The sequence below is a fragment of the Pongo pygmaeus genome, chromosome 16 (genome assembly GCF_028885625.2).
Source record: "Pongo pygmaeus isolate AG05252 chromosome 16, NHGRI_mPonPyg2-v2.0_pri, whole genome shotgun sequence".
NCBI lineage: Eukaryota > Metazoa > Chordata > Mammalia > Primates > Hominidae > Pongo > Pongo pygmaeus.
The window spans coordinates 42,087,622-42,111,477 of NC_072389.2; the positions used below are offsets into that span (position 1 = coordinate 42,087,622).

Sequence of the window (23,856 nt, forward strand, 5' to 3'; positions counted from 1 at the left end):
ATATAATCACAACTATTCTTGTAAGCCATGGCAACTGATTCAATTAGAACACAGTTTACTTACAGTATATTTATGTTGACTCCTTTATGGGACAACAGAAGATTCTTTCATTGTTACTGTTACTGCTCTAACAGGGTCACACCCAATGACCACACAGCAAAAGGAGCCAATTATGTGCAATGCTTCATATAGAAATTTTACATTTTACCTTCAACTACAACAATAAGAGAATGAAGCCATAGGTTTTGGTGTTTTCTAATTCTTTACTTCCTATCAAAATTCACCAACATCTATAATGAACAGTTCTCCCATTATCAAGCCACTTTCCTCTCTGATTCTAAAATCAAGGATTGTTATTTTAGACCCATACCTGTACTCTAAAAGACACTGTACTGGGTATACATAATTATGAAATATGTCTATTAAGTAGGTCCCTGCTCTAAATTCACTGATTTTCTTAAACAAAAAAGTAAACTTTTATCTAGCATGTCAAAGTCGTTCATAAAGTAGAAAGCCTTTTGTAATAAATACTTCCCATCAACATTATTAGAGGGTGACATTAGGAACAACAAAGTATTCTATTCAGAATATTCTAATCATTCCAGTGTTTGAAAGAGTGAATGTTTTTCAATCATCTAAGATTTTATTCTTCAGGTATTTCATCTTCTATAATAGCACACATTATCCAAAATGTGCACAATTACTTATTAGCAAACCCAAATGCCATTAGGTTAAACAAAATCCCCTGTATAGCAAAAGGGGTTAACTAGATTTGTATTAATATAGAAGCCAGGCTTTTAATATTCTGCAAATGTTAACAAAGAAAGATGATAATGTTGAGTTAATATGGGTTAAGCATAAAATGAAAATAAATTTTTCTGATTGCGAGGTGTTGACACTTTTTTGGCTAGGGCCTCCAGCCTGTTCCTGAAAGCTGTGTAATTACAGAAGGCTTTTCCCCTCCTTTCCCCCTCCTGCTTCGAGCCTACCCACATTAGTAATGACCCCTTCACTGCTTCAAAAACCACTAATGGTCTTCAGCACGGGCAAGAAAAATGAACAGGATAAATTGGAATCCACAGTCAGTAATTTGCATCCTATGAGGCTGCTTTGGCCACTCACACTCATTCCTGGCCATCAATCGTTGCCTGTCAGGTGCTGCACTCTGCCACCATGACAAATACTCCTCCTAACACTCCGATTTGTCCAAACAATGTAATTGTCCTCCATTCTCCTTTTGGTAATGGAGATAATGAATGACTGCACAAACAAGAAGGATTGCTCATCACTGACGCCAGTGTGGCTTCAAACTGGAAAAGGCCTGGAGTACAAATTTTAATGGACTGAAAACACTGGTTGGGGTGGGAGGGGTGGTGTCAAAAATGTAAAAATCCTTTCTGTTATGGTATTTTCCTGCCAAATTCAGGGGAGTTGCACCCTTTGACTTTTTGCCCCTCCAAGATTTTTAGAGCCTAGGTTTATAGGTTATTTGCCCAACAGAAATATATTTTGCAAATAGCACAAATCAAAATGAAAATAAGGATGCATCACAAGAGTATCTAGATCTGCACTGGTAATGTCTTCCAGTGTGCTGTTTCTTTATGCAGTGTTTTTGATCTTTTTTGTGTGTTTAGTCTTGCTCACTGTTCACTGTTGTGATGCATTTGTCCAAGGCAGTTCTGACAAAATGTGGGTTGTAGAGTCTGTCTGTCTCTCTCTCTCTCTCTCTCTGTGTGTGTGTGTGTGTGTGTGTGCATGCGCGCATGTGTTTTTAAGCAAGAGAGAGAGAAGGTTTAGATGAAATAAAGGTTTAGGATGTAAGCAGAAGAGTTGAAATGGGAGATTAATGGAGAGCCAATTCCTTCAAGTTTGATTGTAAATTTTGTAAATTCTGATTGAATAACAATAATTCTTTCCAGTGTTTTATTAGAAATTTAGTCAAATGACCACAGAATTACATAAACAGTGCATTTTATCTTGGGAATCCCTGAGCTGTACTTTCACTATGAAAGCAGTTGCAAATTCCATCCACAATCATTAAAAAAATTGGTACCTTACCAAAATTCACCTTGCACAGATGGTTTTTTTTTTTTAATTAATAGGGAAGACCATAATAACTTTAACTTATTTAAATAACGGTCTGTGGTTTTTGAACATTCGTGATTCCATGCCCCTTTTATACATGGGGTGTACTGTTTATCTCAAAGTGCCCTGGCAATCAGCCACTATATTTCTAAAATTAAAAAGGGGATTGAAAACAATAAGCTTTCAGAGGAATTGGAACCATGACAATGTGTTTTGGATTAATTTACAAATATATGTATACATTTAAGGCCAAACTGTGGAACTAGAGAATTTCTACTACACGGTCTATCATATGCATTCTTCTGCTTTATTAGAACAGACATCATACTGAAATAATAAACATGGGAAGCCTTCACTTCTTCTTTGATGTATATTACTAAATGTCTGACTGGCTTAAATTTAAAATAAACTTTGGTATGCTTGCACTTGAAAACTGGAAGTAGACCACAAGCAATAATTTGTTGTCAGTTTCCATATTCTTGGACTAAAGCTATAGTTTAGTCTGTTCACTGTTGGGGGCTAACCCACTCTAGTCCAGTGGCCCAGAGGTGGCTCAACTTACTCATAAGAGCACACATCATTGTAACCTGATAGCAATGATTAGGATTCCGCCTCATCAAGAAAGAGCCAGCATAGGTTAAACTTTTTCACATCTCGAAAGAATTCTAAAGCCACTGTTGAATAGAAGTCAATCACAACAATCCTCTAACTTTGAATATCAACTGACAGCTGTTCAAAAAGCTAAGAAGACATGTATGGTTTATGACTTTATGTAGATAGAAAATGTATTGTAATTACCTTTCTTCTAAGGACTCATTTGAAAGCAAGCTATCTTTATTGAAGATACAGACCTTAGGCCTTCTTCTTTTTTATTTTCCTTTTGGGGTTAACTAGGTTTGTCAAATACATGGAAATAGATCTACAATACCCTTGGAATACATCACTGGGACTTTTTATGGGTGAACCACCTAATAGTCAACTTCTTTTGTGATTAACCTCTGTGATGATACCCAAACTGAAACTGATTTTATCATAAACTTTATTCTGTGTTGAAAGAATTTATATTGATGTTTTGAAATTTTAAGTGATACCTCGAATCACCTCATAAATTAGATATGTACAATGAATGAGAAAGCTAGTATCTGGAAGGCTAAAAATTTGGAATTAACCTAAATGTCTACCAACTGGATGACAGTTAAATAAAATGTGAGGTCCTCATGAAAAGGTTGTCCCCATATATTATTGAGTAAAAAAAGCAAGTTGTAGAACAATATGTATCATCTATTTCTGATGAATAAATAAATAAAATATACACATATATATGCTTGTAGCGCAAAAAAAATCTGGAAAAATATACACTGAATCATGTTGTGTAGGGCATCAAGTAGAAACTTTTTGTTTATATACTCCTATATTGTCTATGTGTGTACTGCTTTAAATAATTTTAAAAGTATAATATCAATTTTAAAATTATAATTAATTATAATTATATATAATTATATACATTAATTATAAATTAAATATAAATTAACTATAATTTATATACTTCATATCTTTAAGAAACCATAGTCATTTAACTTTTTTATACAATGAGATATTCTCTTGCATTGTGGTAACTCTTTTTTTTTTTTTTTTTTTGTGGTAACTCTTTCATGGACATTTTTTAAAGCAAGACATCTCCAAGATCAGTTTTGCCTCTTAAGTTACCTTACTACCCTGTAAGTCTGACTCACTTGCTGGTCTACAAAGCTGACTGGATGAGTGCTGACTGAACAATGCACAATTTGTCAAGTTACTTCTGTGATAGTGTAATACAATCATTTAGATAATGGTCAAGTAGCTTGTTGGGTAGAGTCTTAGTTTGAGTACATGCGTGGAAACTGATCATTATGCATGGAAACTGATCATTATGATGACCACTTCCTTTTCTTTGCTCCCCTCCAAGGCATACATTTTATAGAGTTAATCCAGGTGACCTTCATTTTGATGATGCCACTCATTCATGAAACCCTCTAAGTAATTTCCCTAATGTGGATAATACAAATGCATTGGGCAGATATCACTTATTGATCTAGGACTGTGCTTACTAAAATAGGGTACAGGCAGACATGCCAAGGACTTAAGCCCTGAATAAATAAACGCATCTTCCTGGAATGCCAAACTTATTCAATGGTCCTTAATTTAATACCTTTTTCTTTTTTTAATACCTTTTTATTCTGTAAACAAGAATTCCTATGCTATGAATAGAATGTATATTGTCATGAATTTTGAAGGTAAAGCAAGAAACAATTAAGATATTTTAAACCAATCCCATCCTTGTAGTGGAAGACAATCACCTTTCCACTAAATTCCCATAGCAATTTACTTGGTATTCACAATTTTTAGCTTTTCATTGTCATGCTTTATTTACATCTCTGTTAAGTACAACTTCCTGAAGGTAAAGCCTTGGGATTTTTAACTTTTGTATTTCTCCCCCATTCTTTCTCAGTGCCTCTAAATATCTGTAGAAAGAATGAAAAAAATTAGACATAAGTTCTCATTCAAGCTTTGTTACTTTAAACAAGACTGTGCTTGGGACGCAGTCTCTGTTACAGTAAAATGAGAGAAGGTTAACAAAGATATACATGGGATATAAAACACCTATAGAGGTTGTAATGACAAGGTTTATGATGCTTAATTTTGAATCTCTCTGACTCTCTTTCTCTGACAAACATATACACATCCCTCTCAGTTTGTCTGAGCTTCTAGCCACTACATCAGGATGTAGGAAAAATCCTTTGCTATTCTACTGCCAAGCTAACTCCTGTTTCTACCTGAAGCACTTCTGCATGAAACAGTATGTATCTCTTGATTTGTGTTTCTATATTCAAATTTCTATATTTTCTGGATGTCTCATCCTTGTCTCTAGCCCTTGAAATCAGAACCACAAAACATTAAGAGTCAAAAGGTTTTTGGGCTGGGCGCGGTGGCTCACGCCTGTAATCCCAGCACTTTGGGAGGCCGAGGTGGCGGATCACGAGGTCAGGAGATCGAGACCATCCTGGCTAACACGGTGAAACCCCGTCTCTACTAAAAATACAAAAAAAAAAAATAATTAGTCAGGCGTGGTGGCGGGCGCCTGTAGTCCCAGCTACTCGGGAGGCTGAGGCAGGAGAATGGCGTGAACCCGGGAGGCGGAGCTTGCAGTGAGCCGAGATCATGCCACTGCACTTCAGCCTGGGTGACAGAGCAAGACTCCATCTCAAAAAAAAAAAAAAAAAAAAAACAGTCCAAGGATTTTTGGACAGAACTTGATCTGAGACCTAATTTATGTAAATAAGGAAACCGAGGCTCACAAGGCTTAAATAATCTACATCAGGTCATATAAATTGGCTGTGGTAAGAGTTGGGATAACCACCTGCTCTCCTAACATTTAGTGGAGGACTTTTCCACTCTAACATTAATGTTTTTAATTGAAATACCACTTCCCCTTTCTTTTTGATAAGAGTGCCCTGATTTTAATTTAGGGATGTAGTCAGTGGTGGCTAAGTGACTCAAGTTTAGCCAGTCAACACAGATAATCATGCTGTTTGCATTAAAGATGGAACCCAAGTTAGGTTAACGGGAGTCAGTTACGAAACTGTTAAAAGTGTTCTTTTTTCACTGGGGTTACTAAGTCAGTAAAATGTGTGCCTGGAGTTAGTAATGGCTATTATTGTCACTGAATGAAGAGAACTTGATTGAGAATGAAGCTCATGCAGACAAAAGCAGAGCCAACAGATACAGAAAATATATTCCTAACATCGTTTCTACACCTAAATTAAGCTTTACCTAAAAGTAACCACCTTTTACCTTTCAGTCACTTCAGCCAATAAATTAGTTCTGAATAATAAACCCAGCCCGATTTGGATTATGTGGACCTTTTTCAGTTTATTCCCTTTTCCCCTCCTGCTAGAAATGATTGTTAAAAAAAAAAAAAAAAAAAAAAAAGGAGAAGCATGAGGAGGAAAAGGAGGAGGAAGAAGAAAAAGGAAAAGAATAAAAAAGAAATGATTCATTTTGATTTAATTTCTATGGCAATACAGACTCTGGTCAAACAGCAAAAACTTTAGAATTGAAGATTTTTTAAAAGTTTATCAGAGTAGTGATTCCAATAGATTTTTTAAATCATAAAATTTTGAAAGATAGAGGCTTAAGCATGCAATGTATATGGAAGTGTGAAAATTTTGTATCTAAATTCGAAAAGCAAAGGATAAGGTGGAATTTTAACGATGTTTCTTAAAATGACCATAGAGAGTAAATTTTAGCATGTTTTTTTGTGTAAAGTTGAAACTCTAAAGTGAGATGAATATAAATTTGCTAATCAAAATACCTGAAAAACACATTTAGACTCAATAACCTTACAGCAACCAAAGGCTGTGATAATACAAAATGATACAAAAACTATTGCAATCATCTGGCTAATTTAGGGTTATTTGAATTCAGTAAAATTCCCTTACCCGGCTGCTGAAGGAGAGTATACTTCAAATGGTGTGGGATCAAAACATTCCCCTCCATTTCCACGATTCTGGCATGTCCAAGCCCTACTAATCCATCATAGTTCATTCAAACAGTGGAAAACCCTCCCAAGCCAGAAGTAGTCGCTCCCCACAAACTTCCACAGTGCTTTCTTTCCTCCTGTCTTGTGTTTTTATTCACTTCATATTGTCTTTTATGTATACATGTGCATCTGTGTTACATCCCTCACTGGACTGCAAATCATTTGAGGGCAGAGTTCAAGAATTATTTAACTTCGAACTTTCTACAGCACTTAGCTCAGTGTTTCCTACAGAACAAGTGTTCAATACATACTTGTTACTGAATGCATTAGTTCTCAAATTGGTACTGTTTTCTGACAGAAAGGACTGGCTGTGCCACAGATAAGATGCATAAGTACTCAGATAAATATGGAGAGATTGAGACAATCATTTAACTGTTTTATGAACACAATATTTGGATATTTGAAGACATCTCTGAATTTTTTACTTTTCATCCAGATGCTTGGTGTTATGGAAATGCAGGCTTCACATTCAAATTAGTAATTTTTTAAATTTAATGCCAGATGTATATTTGGGAGGAGGGGAAAGTGACCATTTCAGGAAGACTCACTTCCATTTGAGTTTACATGAAAGTAAATAGATTGAATTATAATAATAGCATCCTATAGAATTCAGAAAAGGTTTGAGAGATGTTAATAATTGTCAGATCCTAAGAAATTAAAATGTTTGGTGGATACTGAGAGCCACAGTGGGAAGGCCTCATTAAAAAGGGCAAAGAGAAAAGCATACTCTCTTCTGTAGATAAGCTAAAGGAATACTGAGTGAGCCTGATGGATTATCATCCAAAGATTTTAAGAACAGTTATTAAATTTATTATTAAGATGTAGATAAAATAGAAAAGCGGAGAAGGAATGTTTTAAGACATCAAAGTTAATGACTAAAAGGAAAAAAGGTGAGTATCTTAGGATAAGGAGAAACAAAAACATTTGCAAGGAGAAATGTTACATATACGTATTCTAACATAAACAAGTGAGTTTATATAAATGGGAGTGATGGAATTAAGTGATGGTCCGATACTACCAACACTCATTTTACCTTTAAACTTCCAAAAAGGCAACAAAAATGTTGCAGATAAGATTGAGAATTTCAAGCATAACAAATATAATTATTTTCCTATTGACTGAGACTTTAAAGCTGAGCACAATCTTATTTTGAATATAACAGAAATATATTCCCAAGGCTAGAGAAAGATAATTTTTGTTTAACATTTGTTAGGATGCTCCCATGAGCTGCTTGGCCATGCATGTTATGCTGCCTACATGGTTAATGGGTAATCTTACTAAATGAGCCAGAAGCCACAAATAAGGCCTTGACTCATTTAACAATCATTTCACATTTCCACACTATGACCAAATTAATATTTTATGGGGCCACTCAATTCTACGGCCAGACCACTTTTCCAAAAAATTGAATTTTGTACTTATTTATTCTATGGATCATTTGTTGAAATAGATTTCAAAACAGGTTTAGGCTATTTAGATTTTTCAGTGAACTGCAAAAGAAAAACTCAGATTCAGAGTTTTAGACCTAGAGAGGATATTAGAGGTCATCTAACTCAAACTTCTTATTTTATGCCTAACGAAACTGAGGCTGATGGAGGCAAAATGGCTTGGCCAAACCTTGCTGGCTTTCCTCTCTTTTAAGATGTCCCCGATTTCTCCAGTGAAAAGAAATTTCACACACATGATCTCAGAGAACACTCTTATGGAACATCTTATTTCTACCTAGGAATTATAGATGCCAATATCCAGATTTTTTTCCTGCAAGTTACATAACACCCATATCCTACGTCTTTCTTTGCCACCCTATCTTTCCCCATTTGCCACACTGCATTACAAATGCTTGCCTGTTTGTCTCTCTTCCCTCTTAGACCATATGTGCCTTGAGAGTAGAGACTGGCTATCCATACTTTACTTCCAGAAGCTAGTTCACTGCCTGGCATTTAAGAGGTACCCAATAAATACGTGTTGAACTAGTCAAGTTTGCAAAGGTGACAAGTGAATTCTTTGCATCCCCAAAATACTATTTTAAAATTACAGAAAGGGAAGTTAGTGGAGGTAAAAGCCAGATAGCAAATGAGAAGGAAGATTTAGGAACACAAAGAGGCAGAAAATACCAACTTTTTATCCACATCAAACTTGAAATAGTGAAAATCAGCTCTTACTTAAAACAAGAATAAAACTTTATACATGTAGAGAACTGGGAAGAAATGGCAAATCCAGATGGTGACAATGAGACACTATGGAAAAGAAATAAATGCATTGGACTTTTCATTAACATTTAATTTATTCATTTTAAATAGGCTAAGGGATTGCTTTAAAACAAGAGTCTGAAGTATGTAGCAGAGAGTTATATAATGTCTAGACAACTGAGATACTTGTATCTAATCTTATGACAACAATCCTACTTAACAGGTCCAGACACAGTGCCTTATGAGACTGAGTTAGAAGGAAATGAGGATTAGTGATTAGTCCATTACAACATTTCTTTAGTAACATGAAAAAAAAGTCTAGGTGAAAAAAATCTGGGGCAAATATTAAGGAATTATTAAGCAACATTAAAAGCTATAATAAATAATTTCAGTATGTCCCGTTCAATTTTACTTGCACAGATTATGCTATGAGTAATTTCGTCTGATTTACCATAAGAATGCACTGAAGGTCTAGTAGGACAAGAGATAGCTAACATGGATTTAAAGAGGAAGAGGTTGTTTAAAGAAGCTGAGGGTTATCTTTTTTTTCAAAAAGGTTATTATCTCTAGAGTAAGCAATGGAAATGTTGTGGATAGTATCTTCTTTGCTCATCTCAGAGTATGGGATAACAGAATGGGGTTAATGATAAGCTTAAAAAGTTATAAAAACAAGAAGGAAGTAGCTGTAAACTAATGACTTCTTGTGATAGACAGGAGTGGTTAAAAGGAGAACCTTCATAGTGAGTGACCATTTCTTGCACCATATTATGGAGAAAGTCTCAATCAGGAGGGCTAGGAAACACAACCCCTTAATAAGAGTTAGTTCTTTCATTTTCAAAGTTCACCAAGACAGAAAACTCTAAGGTATAAAACAACAGCATTAGGAACTTGGCTGAAAAGTTTCAGAACTACTTTCTTTTTCTAACATACACAGAGAGCTTCTTTCTGCATATAAATGAGTGTTTCATACAACTAGACACTTAGACGAACACCCTAAGAAAGGCAGGCTCAAAACATCTGCCATTTTTTCTGTTTAATTATAGTCTCATATTCTTAAAATGTTTCAGAATTTATCTGACTTTTAAAAATACATGAGAAGCATCATTACCAGTTTACCACAAAATATGACAAAGTAAAACAAGATATCACCCAAGTGTTTACCTTAGTTTAGTTCTGCATTGTACTAGTAAATGAAGCAATCAACTATAATAACCAACCATAATAAGAAAGCTCTTACCCAGGCCATCAAAAAAGGTCAGTTAGCAGTATTTGTTTTGGAACTCCCCATAGTTTTATCTTATCAATTTGTTTTTCCTTCCCTTTTTTTAGAACAGCCTCTGCAGTGAAAGTTAAACTAAATCAAGATGGAGACAGAGCAAGGTACTGCCACAACATTATCTATCTTTGTGTCCCATTACTATTTAACCTAAACTCTAGAATACATGAATACATTAAATATAAAGTATTTCTGAGCATATAAAAGAAAATCACTTTGTGAGTTTCTAATTTGTGTATACACAAAATCAACTGATTAGTAAATAGAGCACCTTCAAAATGTCTTTTCATCATACCTATGAACATATATTTTTCTGGTAATTATAAGATCATAAACCATCTAATCTACATCATAACCAACCCCCCCCCCAAAATAAATATACATATCTTCATGATCTGGATATCTACTGACTAAACATTCACTCGTTCAAGACAAAAGTGATTAAATACTAAAATATCAAACTATTTGATAGTATTTAACCTTTTACCACCATAATGGAATGCAATGCTGAGTAAATACAAATACATTGGAAATTTATGGACTAAAAGAAAGTACAGACATAAAATTAAAAGTATTCTTGGCAAAAAATAAGGCTACATGCTGATATATGTTTATAGTTTACTTGAATATTAATATGTGGCCTTTTTTTCCTAATTTGGACAAAAAAATCAGAAAATATTCGGAAAAGGCTTTTCTTAGCTTGGGTAAACAAGTTGACCTCAGCAGAAAATAGTCTAATCATCTCTCTACTATATTTGCTTCTATTCATCAACTGGACAAAAGAAAGAGAAATAATGGCGGACATATTTAAAATATAAATATGTGAAGGTATACACCAGCCATGTTTTTTTAATCCATTTAAGCAGTAAGATTTGAAAGAAAGCAATAGCTATTTCTTATTCCTCCTGATTTGCATATTAGAAATTAGTAGTATATATTTATATTCTTAGAAATAAATAATTCTGTATTTGCATAAAAATATTTCTTACAAGGATTTAGGAAGCCCTGAAAATGGTTGTCTCCACAAAAACAGAACCTTAAAAGGACAAATTTTTAATGTAGCTAAATTCAACTGGTATGAACCACTACGGCCAGCAACTGCTTTGATTAGTTGAGCATTCATTCTGACAGCTGGTGCCTGTTAAATAGTTTGAATTGTTGGTTGCTGTTAAACAATTATGTTTTTCTGAATGATGGTCAAAACTCTCTAGCATTTCTGATACCTGGTATGTTGTGGCTTTGGCAGAAGAACTTAAGTTTGACCCATATCCAGCATAATGTGAAGGGCATTCATATATCAGAATAAGGTGAGTTAACCAGTTATGCATAGAGTACGATGCTTTTTCATCTGAAACAAGGTATCTGTGGGGGATTGCTTCCAGGACTCCCTCAGACACCAAAATCTGAGGATGTTCAAGTCCCTAGTATAAAATGGTGTAGTATTTGCATATAACCTATGCACATCTTCCTGTGTACTTTAAATGATCTCTAGATTACTTATAATTCCTAATAGAATGTAAATGCTATGTAAATAGTTATACTACATTTTTTTATTTGCATTATTTTTTACTGTTGCATTGTTATTTTTGTTGTCTTTTTTTAATGAGTATTTTCAATATGCAATTGGTTGAGTCCCCGGATGTGGAACCCGCAGACGTAAAGATCCGACTGTAGCCTGAAGTACAGTTTAAAGGTATCTTGGCTACTCATGTGTTACTGACTGAATCATACACATCATTAAAATATTTAATTTAAATACCTTTATTTGAGTAATTGGAAATATAACCTCATGCAACAGAAGCTGAGTGGGTTTCATTCTCTAAGTTAGCAAAACACTTAAGGATTGCCACATGGCAAGAAATAAGCTAGAAATGGCCTTTAGACTCTAAGCAGAAAATCATTAAGCAAATCTAAGATACTATTTGTATGTATGTACCATGAAAATATTGATTATGCTTTATCTAAATGAAGACATTTACTGACAGGAGGTAAGAGAGGATAGTTTTTAACAAGAGATTAATAGGAGGAACCAAAATTATCTCAAAGAGATCAAAAGTGTGGATAGAAATCACCATTCAACTCAGGACTCTAGCTCCCCATATAAGAGTGAAACTTGGCCAGGTGCTGTGGCTCACGCCTGTGATCCCAGCACTTTGGGAGGCTGAGGTGGGAAGATCACCTGAGGCCAGGAGTTCAAGACCAGCCTGGCCAACGTGGTGAAACCCCAACTCTACTAAAAATACAAAAAAAAAATTTAGCCAGGCATGGTGGCGGGCACCTGTAATCCTAGCTACCAGGGAGGCTGAGGCAGGGGAATCGCTTGAACCCAGGAGGCAGACTTTGCAGTGAGCCGCGATTGCGCCACTGCACTCCAGCCAGGGTGACAGTGTGAGACTCCATCTCAAAAAAAAAAAAAAAAAAAAAAGAGTGAAACTTGGATTTGACCTGGATAATGAGGAAACTATACTGACAAACTCTCCTCCATTTAGCACCAAGTCTGACCTGGCAGAAACTAAAGGAAATATTTTGTTAGTTCAGGTATTTGCACGTGTAAAATTTCCATACAGTGTAGAGCACAAACAGGAAATTAAGGAAGAAATGCATAAACCACTATTTTATAAAGTCTTCGTCTTCTTTCCAACCTAACTAGCCAATTTTGAAATGGCCTGGGAACATACTACTACAAGGAATGAATAAACTTATCTTCATTTTATTGTTGTGGTATTTGTACAATTCTACAAACATTGATGGATAGCTGCCTCATCCCAGGCGAGATCTTTAACAAGTCAGGTGACTGGAGCAATGTAGAAAGAGATTGAAATTAGCATTTTGGCATTTGACTGGTTATGCTTTCTTTTAAGTCTCTCTCATAAGTTCCTGAACACATTGTCCGTTTTCATTTTAAGTGAATGGAATGCTAAAGATGTTATAGAAGAACCTAGAACTACACTCTCTGGAGACATTACTTTCTTTTGGACATTAAGGACTATTAGCCCTAAGTTATTGTAAGCATAAAACCTGTCAGCAAGGGAACTTCAACATAGACTGTGCTTTACTGAAGTAAATGCAAATTGAAATATCATAAGTTGAATCATGAAGGGAGTTTGCTGTTCGCTAAAGTGAGTCCTGTTGTAAGATAAATAACTTTCTTGCAAAACAATTAATACTCCCCAAAGGACTAATGCTTTTCTGATTTTTTTATGAACAAATCTAGATGTTTACAAAAAAATGCCAAATGAAACATTCTGGTGGATTTACTAATAAGCACTTGGATTTTCTCTTCTGTGTTCCGTTCATTGCTGTATGTCCAGCTTCTTAGGAAAAAGTCTAGGAGAGCAGTATAGCTCAATAAGTATTTTGTAAGGGAATGAATATTTCTTCAGTGCTTGACCTGAGTCTGAAACAGGGAATGTCTCATTTAGAGTGCACAAGGAAAGCAAGGGAAATATTAGTCTTTACCTTCTCAAATTAGTAGTAAGAACCACCTAGTTGGGAGGAGACTAATGACAAGGGGAGGGAAAAATTCTACATGTTACAGATTTAAAAGCATACTCTCTATCAACTTATTTACATTAATTAAAATCTGGATTTTTTTTCATGACAAATTATATATTTCTATTAGCCCATACTGATTCAGAAAGAAGGGGAAAAACCTGTAGAAAGCCCCACAGAACTTGTCATAATAGTCTGGGCAGAAGTATATGACTGTCATTCCAACGCAGTAACACTTTCCATAATTTAATACCCTAGTGGATAAACATTTGAATTTAAAGTTTAGATACATTTTGGAAACACTCAACCAACTCAGGAAACACATGTGCTGTGGTGTCATCAGGTCACACTTCAGGTGGAGCTCTGGGAAATTTTTTGGAAAATACTGGCAGAAATAGGTTGGAAGGAGAGAGAGAGAACACATAAATCCATTAGCAATTGCATTTATAGCTCTTTTCATCTGTCATTTTCAAAGCATTTTTCTAATATTAGCTGCTGAAGTTCTAAGTGCACATGGCTCATATCCATTGTCTCATCTCACTTGATAAAGGTAAAGAACCGAATGCAGGAAGCATTTGTGACTTATTACTTGTTTGTGATCCAGGCAGAATTAAATGCAAGAACTTAAGCTCTGAGTTCTCAATTTCTTTCCCTATGTTGAAAATCCATGAGGCTAACTACTTCCTAGGAATAATTATTTGTCTTTTAACAAAATCTTCATTCTTATTCTTCATATAGATTAGGGAGAAACTTTGGATATGAAAACATTGGTGATGTTACCCGTTCTAATATAATCTATTACACAGAAGATCTGATTATACCAACTCAAGGCAAGCAAGATCAACTTACAGATAAAATAATTATGTGATATTGGCAAGATGTGATTAATTATATGAGGTCTACAGTTGCCATCAAAACAATGCAAGGCAATGAATTTGTAAGGTATTTTAGTTTTGTGTAAGATTTAGTAATTTAACTAAACTCATACCTCTCTGTCCCTCCAGAATGTAAGTGATACTATATCTGCTCATGGACAACACAAGTGGCCTATAACATTTAACAAAATTGCCTAAAGAAATTAAAAGCCAATAATTGTAGGATGAATATGGAAGTCCTGAATAGTTCCACCATTAGGTCAGTTAATTTAAACTTTAAAATACTTATATGTCTCCCACCAGAACATAAGCTTCTTGAAGAAACTTGAAAGAAACAATTAGGAAAATTTCATGGAGTAAACTTTTCCCTAACCCAGTCTATAGTTGCACAAGAGAGTTGGGGATCTAGAAACTTCTGTGGCTAATGTCTGCAACACACTGCGATAATGACCAGGAGACTAACTAGTCATTCAAGTGAGAAAAAGCTTTGACGAGTCCAAGAAAAAAAGAGCTCACTGTCATTCATTCTGGGAAATTAAAACAAAAACAAAAACTTATAAAGAAATTCAGGCCATATCTCACGAGGGGAAGAAGAAACTAAAAAAGATTAAGAGACAAAGTGAGCTTGTATACATTAGAATAATATATGCTCAAATCTCTGGAGAAACTCTATTATATTACAATTAATGCAGAAACTGCAATCAAGCCAGGCTAATTTCAATAGATTCCAAGTTTTGAACAGTTCCTAGGCTATCCAAGTGGGAATTTGGCCAGGACACTGGGGTTAATAATTCATTTTGAGGAGGGCTAATTCTTTGGGAAGCAGCCCACTCTGCAGGAGGAAACATTTGGCCCATATGAGCAAATTCGCTCTTTAAGATCACCATCTATTAGCTCCACAAGACACCACTTTTAGGGGGAGAAGGGGGAAGTAAGTTCACTTTTTCATACATATAGAAATATTTATCATGTTTTCAATAAATATATATTAATGTCAGAGAAATGGCTCAAGCATACACATTCTCAAGGAATAATTTTACAGTAACTTTTAATTACCATGATCTTAGTATAGCATCACCAGAAGAGTATTATGGCTAAAAGTAGGGGCTTTGGAATCAGACAGTCCTGGCTTTTAATCTTGGTTTTGCAGATTACTTACTGTAAAACCTTGAAGGAGCTACTGAATCACCCCAGGACTCGAGTTCTTCGTTTATAAAATAGGAAAAATAATGGTACCTACCTCACAGAGTTCTTATGAGGTTTAAATAAGTCATGTATTAATTGACCAAATGGATATTGAGTGCCAGGCACTGTTACAGGACAGAAAAATCCCTGACCTCATGGAACTTACATTCTGGCAAGGAGTGAAGGCACTAAATGAAAAATATAGAATCTGTCTGGGGGTAACAAACTTCATGAAGACAAACAAGGTACTATACAGAGATAGAAAATAACTGGGGATGCTGCTCTTTTATGTAGGGTAGCCAGGGAGAGCATTTTGAGAAGGTGACATTTGATCATAGACAAGTGTAGTCACAGCCAGCTAGGAGGCAGGATGGCAAGGAGCCCAGAGCCCTACTGCAGAGTGAGAGGGGCTCAGTGGAAGGATGGGGGCTGGAGAAGTAGCTGGTGCCAGAACATCCTGGGCCTGTGGGTCACGTTAAAGGATGTAAGTACTAACATGGTGTCTGGCACATAGTAATTAAGCACATAATAAATAGTATCTATTTATTTATTCATACTGGGTAAATACAGTCATAAATCAGAATCATTCCTTGTTTCCATTGCTCTGTCACGTAATGGGAGTTTTCTACATCAATCCTGTCATCCTCACATAGCGATATCCTAACACATTTTAAATGCTCATGATATCACTAGTGTTTGTAAATATAAATATTTTGCAATGTGTGGTTATTCAGCATCTTATTTTCCTGTTGGTGGGTCTTAAAAGTGATTTTTTAAAAGGGTATGTTAATTGAATAAGGTGAGATAGGATGCAAAAAGAATCTTCAGCTGGGACACATGTAGAGGGAAGATAGATTAGGACAGTGTCCTTTGCATTTTCCCCAAGAACACCAGAATGTAGGTATTTTCCTTATACTAAGCTGATTTGGAAGAAAGTCTTTAACTGATCTTCATGTCTCTAAATTGACTACAAATTGGCCCCAGCGGTCACCACCTAGCAAGTACACAAGACATCAAATGGATCATTCATACACTCCCCAAAACCGGTATGGCTCCACATCATCAATAAAACAGATTCTTGGCCTGCATTCTAAGGCCTTTCACAATATCCCAAACTATCTTTCCAAATTTATATCCCACTACTCTGCAACACAAATATGAAATCCTAACCAAACCACATTGTCTTCTCTGTCCATTTTATTCCTCTATTATTGCCACCAAAACACCTTCCATCTTGCAGATATTCAAAATCTCACCATTCTTTCTCTCCTCCCCTTTTTCTGTACACTGTGTTTCCCAGTTCCTCTACACCTCTCCTCCCCATGAATTGGGCAGGACCATGCAACTGATCACTAGACAAAGGACTGTGATTAAGGGTATGTGTGCTATTTTGGGGGCTGAAGAATTCACTTGCTGCTATGAACTCCCCCAGCCCTCTCTATTGCTGCTGCAATCATGGAGGTACTTGTTAAGAGTGTGGTGTCACAAAGTGGAAGAAACTACACGCTGAGCTTGTATAAGGAGGACAGCCAGCCTCGGAGAGTAGCCTGAACTCACCACTGATTTTGTGTGCCCAAGAAACAACTCTTTTGTGTTAAGCCACTGAGGTTTTTGGTGCTATTTGTCGAAGCAGCGTAACAAATCCTATTCTGATTGATATACATTTCTTCAAGATCAAGCTTCCTTGATCACTACTTTGAAGTGATTTTTTTCTTTCTCTGTGCTTCTAAAAAAATCATATGGAGAAAATTTTCTTTAGATGCTGGTTAGAAATTTCTTTGTAGGAAGAATCAGCTCTATTGAAAAGGATCTTTGATAAGCCTGGGGGTTGAAAAATAGGGGTTGAAATAAATCCCCCAGGCCTGTGTTTCTAATGGCAGGCAAGTTTCTTGTCAAAGCAGGAAACTACTCAGCCTGAATTGCTGAGAAGCTGTGTTGAGCGCTGCCTAGGAGAAGAGGTGGAGAGGCGATTACTGTTAAGAGGCGAGGCCTGGGAAGAGGCTGCATAAAGGGAGTTTTTCAAGTGATACGTGTGCTATGTGATGTGACACTTCCCCTTGACACTAAAAGTCTTCAGTAAAACTAGAGAATTCACAAAATCCTTGATATGACTGGATTTCTTAAGGAAGCTGATGAAGCGGCTGAATTTTGCATCAAGTCTATGTTGGTTTAAAAGCGATTCACTTGTGCAGTCAAAGGAATCAGCTGATATCTGGTCACACTTGATTTATATTATTCATTTAAGAGAGATATACATTATAGTACTTGCATTATAGAAACTGGGGGGTAAAGAGTAAGGTTCTCAATAAAATGAACCATATTTCACGCAACTCTTTAATTTGCATGTGCCTAGCTCAGAACTGTATAGTTGAGGATCTCAGTAAAAACGTATCTATTGAATAGATGATTGCTGCAGATCAAAACCAGTCCTCCTCACTTCGCTTTCTCATCTTGAAATGTAAACCGGCCATCATTTAGTTCTAGTTTATTTGGATTTTTTGTTAAAGACATTTGAAGAATATTCTATGACATTTCAGTCATTTTTACTTGTTAAGTGGTAGCAAGTATTTTAAGCCTTCATCAGCCACAACCTTCCTAATGGGACATTGTTGTATTTCTTCTCTTAGTCTGCACTCTTAACTGCATTTAATTATCTGAATTTTCTCAGGATGAAGAAAAAGAGCTCCCATAAAGGGTGAGAATTGAGAGGAAATGTAGATAAAAATGAATTTCACTATCTCACTTCCAGTTTATCTACTCTGTCATCAACATTAAAGTCCTGTTTTTGTCTCTTCAGAAAAGCACATGACATTTGAGAATCTTCTCCTCTACTGCACAAATTTCAAAACCATCTGGAACACCTTCCTTCCTTCCTTCTCTCCACCTCCCTATTCGTCCATCCTTTTCTTCAAACACAAAAGTGTTTTTTCCTTATTTGGCTCACTCTTCCTATGTTTCTGAGCTCTTACATTCTATCTTAATTCTTTAGTTATTTAAAGGTATTGTTTATATGAAAACAAACTTATACATACATAGGAAAATTTGAAATAAATAGTATTTACAGATAAATCCTCTGTAGTGTATATGAAAATTAAGAATCAACTTTTCTGACTTCTAATTTCAAATACTAATGAAAAGTAAAAGGGCAAAGATCAGACCAGTATATGTACACAGGAGGAAGCATTAATACAATACATACAAATCTATTTTTAAATTAGTATGTTTGCATTCTCAGTCAAGAAGACTCATGTCTGCTCCTTGTTAGTAAATTAAACTCACAATTATAATCTTTGAAGATCTTCCCATAATGAAAAACAATGTAAATTTCAGCTCCTCATAACTTAAGACTTGAGAACAATGTCTTTTTGGCTTTTTTTTCTTTTTGCAAAAAAAGTACAGATATAAGAAAACTATACAGGGCCCTTGTCTTCAAATATTTAATACTTCATTTACTTTTTATAGCTGGAGGATTGTGGATTATTGACACTGACTCTGTAAATAACCTAGCTATATAGACAGTCACGTTTACAAAGATTGAATGCCTGGTTAAAATCGTCAAATATAATATAGTTTTGTTTAAAAGTACAAACATTTGGTCAGGCGCGGTGGCTCACGCCTGTAATCCCAGCACTTTGGGAGGCCGAGGCGGGCGGATCATGAGGTCAGGAGATCCAGACCATCCTGGCTAACATGGTGAAACCCTGTTTCTACTAAAAATACAAAAAAATTAGCCAGGCGTGGTTGCGGGCGCCTGTAGTCCCAGCTACTTGGGAGGCTGAGGCAGGAGAATGACGTGAACCCGGGAGGCAGAGCTTGCAGTGAGCCAAGGTAGCACCACTGCACTCCAGCCTGGGTGACAGAGCGAGACTCTGTCTCAAAAAAAAAAAAAAAAAGTGCAAACATTTGTGTGTGTGTGTCTCATGCACACGCACACACACTCTGCAGGAAATCAAAGAGTGCCCATATTTGAAAAGTCTCCTTACAAGAAATCAGAGAGTGCCCACGATTTGAAAGAAAATCTGGATTTCAACATTATCCTTTGCTGTACAAATTAGTGGAAGTGTCCACATTACTGTCTCCAACATAGCACAAGGAAAGTGATTCCCCTCCCAGACAAGAGGTTTCTGACACTTGTCTTTATTGCCCCATCATAAATTCATAAAGGGATGTCCGCTGTAACCAGTTGGCAAGTTCACTGCATAAACATCAACACCAATTTAATGACTGTGTACACATCGTAAACTAGAGAATCTTTATACAAAGAAATCAGATAAATCAAACATGAGCTGAGGCTAAGGAGAAAGCAATTAAAGCTTTAGGTTAAGGTGGCTGTGGGAGGGCACTGTGTCACGTTAGAGCAGAGAACAGAAAATGTGTTAATACAACTGCAGTATGTATAATTAAATTAATTAGTAATATAAGATGTGTTTAAAGCAACATCTCATCAACAGATTAATAGATAAGAAACATTCAGAAGTTTTAATTTTCCCACTGTATGTGTTCAAAGAATAGGAAAAAAAAAAACCCTCTGAAATTTCCTAAGGGGTTGATAAAAATAAAATTGCGGTGGTGGTGGGGTTGGGGGGTGGGGGATGTAAAGTCGATTTACTTGCCTCTGGCTAGTAACAGGAAAAAGGAATAATCAGAACATAAAAACCTGTTTGGCCATATTTCATCTCCTATAGCATATTGAAATGTTTTGGCGCCAACTCATCTCATTCTAATACCTCGAATGCTGGTATAAAACACCTTTAAGGCACATTGTTTTCTGAGAATTATTTAGAGTCAATTTCTAAGAAATGCTTAAGCATCACCTGGTAATACAAATTTTAAAGTTATATTTAAACCACCCGAGGAGGTTTTTACTGAACAAAAATTAGATTGCCTATATGCCAAAGCTCCTCATCAGCTGAAAGCTGGAAGCTAAATTTGGCCGTAAGAAACTGGCTTGGAACTTCAGAAGTTCTGGGGCCAAATTCAGCCCTGTATTACTTGTATGCCTTGTTACATTAAAAAAAAAAAAAAAAAAAAATAGGGCTGTTCCAGTGATAGCAAGCATTCCATTTATTCATCTCAAAAGCAATAAGATCCTAGAATGGAGCCTTCATAACACAAAATGCTTTTAAGTTTTCCCTGAGGAGAACACAATATACACAATTTATGTAAAAAGGAGAAAAATGAAAGTTAAGTATTTCAGTTAAGGGTCAGAAATCAATATTTCCTTAACAGCCTAAGCAACATGCATTACTCTTAATACAAATACTCAGAGACTTTACATTCTTCATAAAGGGAGATTTTCACATAATTGGGGTTGAAAGTGGCAGAATATGCTCTCCCAACTTAGTTTCTATTGCTGCAAAATGGAAAAGAATATATTTGGACAGCATTTCACTGATCCCTGTCATCCTCGGTTAAAACTTCTTACCTAAATGTCCAAGTGTGGAGCAACAGGTAACTAAATTTTAATACATCTCAATGGAATATGATAAAGACATTGCAATATCAATAGGAGAACAATATAGAAACAGAAACTATAAACGTAAAACTAACTTTATTGAAGAAATGAGAATATGGCATTTTTCAGGTGGCAAAATTTTTTCATGATGTTCCGTTATGCTGTCAATAAAAAGTTTTAAAAAAGAAAAACTTCTGCCTGAGTAGCACAAAAGTAAGTTATGATAAGATGTAGTAGGAAGAGAATGAACCTTAAGTGATAAAGTGTAACTAAAAGGACTGAGTTTAAAAAAACAAACATCCTGACTAGTTGGTGAGCGTTAACATTAGTCCTCCTTCTGTTCTCCAAAATGGAGCCAGAATGATCACTGCAAAGGACCCATGTGATTTTGTCACTCTACTGCTTGGCATGCTTCAGTGGCTTTCCATTATTTTCAGGCTGAAGACGAAAATGTTTATCATGGCCTTCAAGGTCTCGAACTCCTGATCGAGACCAATGATCTGGTCTCGAACTCCAGACCTCAAGTGATCCACCCACCTTGGCCTCCCAAAGTGCTGGGATTACAGGTGTGAGCCACTGCACCTGGCCAATAGAAACTATTTTTAAAAATTCATTTATGTGTCTCAGGCCTTTTAAAAGTTTTTTTTTTCCTGTTTTCTCATTCTTTCAATAGTGTATTCTGATATGATTCAAAGGAACCCCAGGGACCAACACTTCTCTTGGTTTCCAAATGACCTTAATTTTACTACAGTTTAAGATTCAAGTGTATAACAAATTCTTTTTTTCTAAAGCAGAATTTAGAGGAATCAGTTGTGACAATTCATAGAGGTACACTTTTTTTTTTCTGTGCATGAAAAGCGGTAAAGCCCCGACTCCCAATTTTGAAACCAATTTCTCATATCAAAAGTCTACAAATCTGTTGAAACTACCTCTATTACTTAGGACTAAGAAACAATTTCTTTGTATAGGCTGACTGAACAAGTATCTTTTAAATCTCTTAAGTACGTACTAGAATTAGTCTGTGTTTGCATAGACATCTTTTACTTGTCGATATACACCAACACAGCTGTGGAAGAAAGACTAAGCTTTATTTTCCACTTGGCCATCGGAAACTAAAGTCACTTAATCTCTCTAAGCCTCAGTTTGCTCATCTATAAAACAGGACAATAATACCTGCTTTACAGGTATTTGGGAGGATTAAGTAAGAAAATGATAGAATCATGCTTGATAAGCTGTAGAGCATTCACAAATAGAAAACATAATCAAGATTCCACTTAGCTTGAGGATTCAGACACAGAATTTTGCAGAGTGGCCAAGTCACAAAAGGACTCTTCAAAGGCTTCTACTCTCTGGTGTGACACTGGCACAACACCTGTTGCCCCGGTAGCAAGGCCTTTATTTCAAAATGTTTCACTAGGAAACAGTTAAAAGCTGTTCTTTGGTTAAGCGCACCGACTCTTATTTGGATGCTGCTGCCTCTTTAAAGCTTAGATCTGCATTCTTCAAATGGAGAAAAGGAGAGTAGGCATAAAACTACAGAATAAAGAGCCTGGAACTTAGTAGGTGTTATAAAACATTTGTTTAAAAAAGAAAACATGAATGAATAAACCCAAAGCATTCATCTATTTTAAATTATCCCAATTGCCATGGTAAAATACAAGCTGTAATTAGAAGAATCAGGTTTGGTGCTTTGCCCATAATAAGCGCTGAAAAAATAAAGAGGATGACTGGAGTAATGATGTTCAAATAAGAAGTTAAAATATTAACACTAAAAAACTGTAACTGTACTTTTAATTTAAAAAAACCTAAAAACTAATGACATTGTTTTCCTCTTATTTTAAAAAAAAACAAACCAGCATTCCACTTGAAATGTTTGTGAGATACACAAATCCACTGATTTCCAAAATTAACCTTATGATATTTAAAGATGATATATGCTTTGTTGTCTATGGATACCTGCCAGAACTTGTACTTATGTATTTCTAAACACTTAATTCAGCAATATTTCACATCAATTTTCCCCTCGATTTTTCTAGCTATCATGCCTTGAAAGCAGTTCCTGTCTTTGACCTTGAAAACTCTCAATGAAAATCAGTCACATTTCCATTTCCTAGAAATTCGAAGAGTGTCACCAAACTTTCAGGTACAGATAAATTCTTGTCTGGTTATCCTGTATTGTGAAATGCAAGCGCTTCATTATTTCAGAAAATTCCATATCAGGGCTGATATTGAATTTAAATATCATAGTGAAATTAAAAAAATGAATTTCAGAATTCTGAGTGTTCATATTTCAAGCTCCTACATAGTTCGTTTATTTCTTCTTTCCATCAAGCCACAGAAGTTGACCCCAGTAAGACCATTAAGTCCACCGATTTCATTTGTAATATTTTTGTTCACACTCCAAAAATCAAACTGTTCATATTCCAAAAATTAAGTCATTTGATGTTTATCAACATTTCAATGATTTTCCATATTCTCCCAAATTATTTGAGAGCTATGACATACCACATTAACATTTACATATGAAAAACAGAAGCAAAAAAGCAATTTTCCTAATAGAAGGCATTTAATCATGTTGAAATAAGATCTTACCTTATAGGGCTGCCCCTCAGCCCACCTTATACTTTCTGGATGTTTAAGTCTGTGGCTTTGACTTACATGAGTTAACGTCCTCTGTAAGCTAAATCCAGTATCAGATGGACATGGCATGAGGAACCAGC

The 23,856-nt window shown here is 35.6% G+C and overlaps 1 protein-coding gene across 8 annotated transcripts in view; it reads right to left on the bottom strand.

Annotated features, from left to right (window-relative positions):
• The window catches only part of MEIS2 (Meis homeobox 2), a 209,144-nt gene that overhangs the window by 60,020 nt on the left and 125,268 nt on the right, over positions 1 to 23,856 (bottom strand). The gene's annotated exons all lie outside the window — the stretch shown is intronic.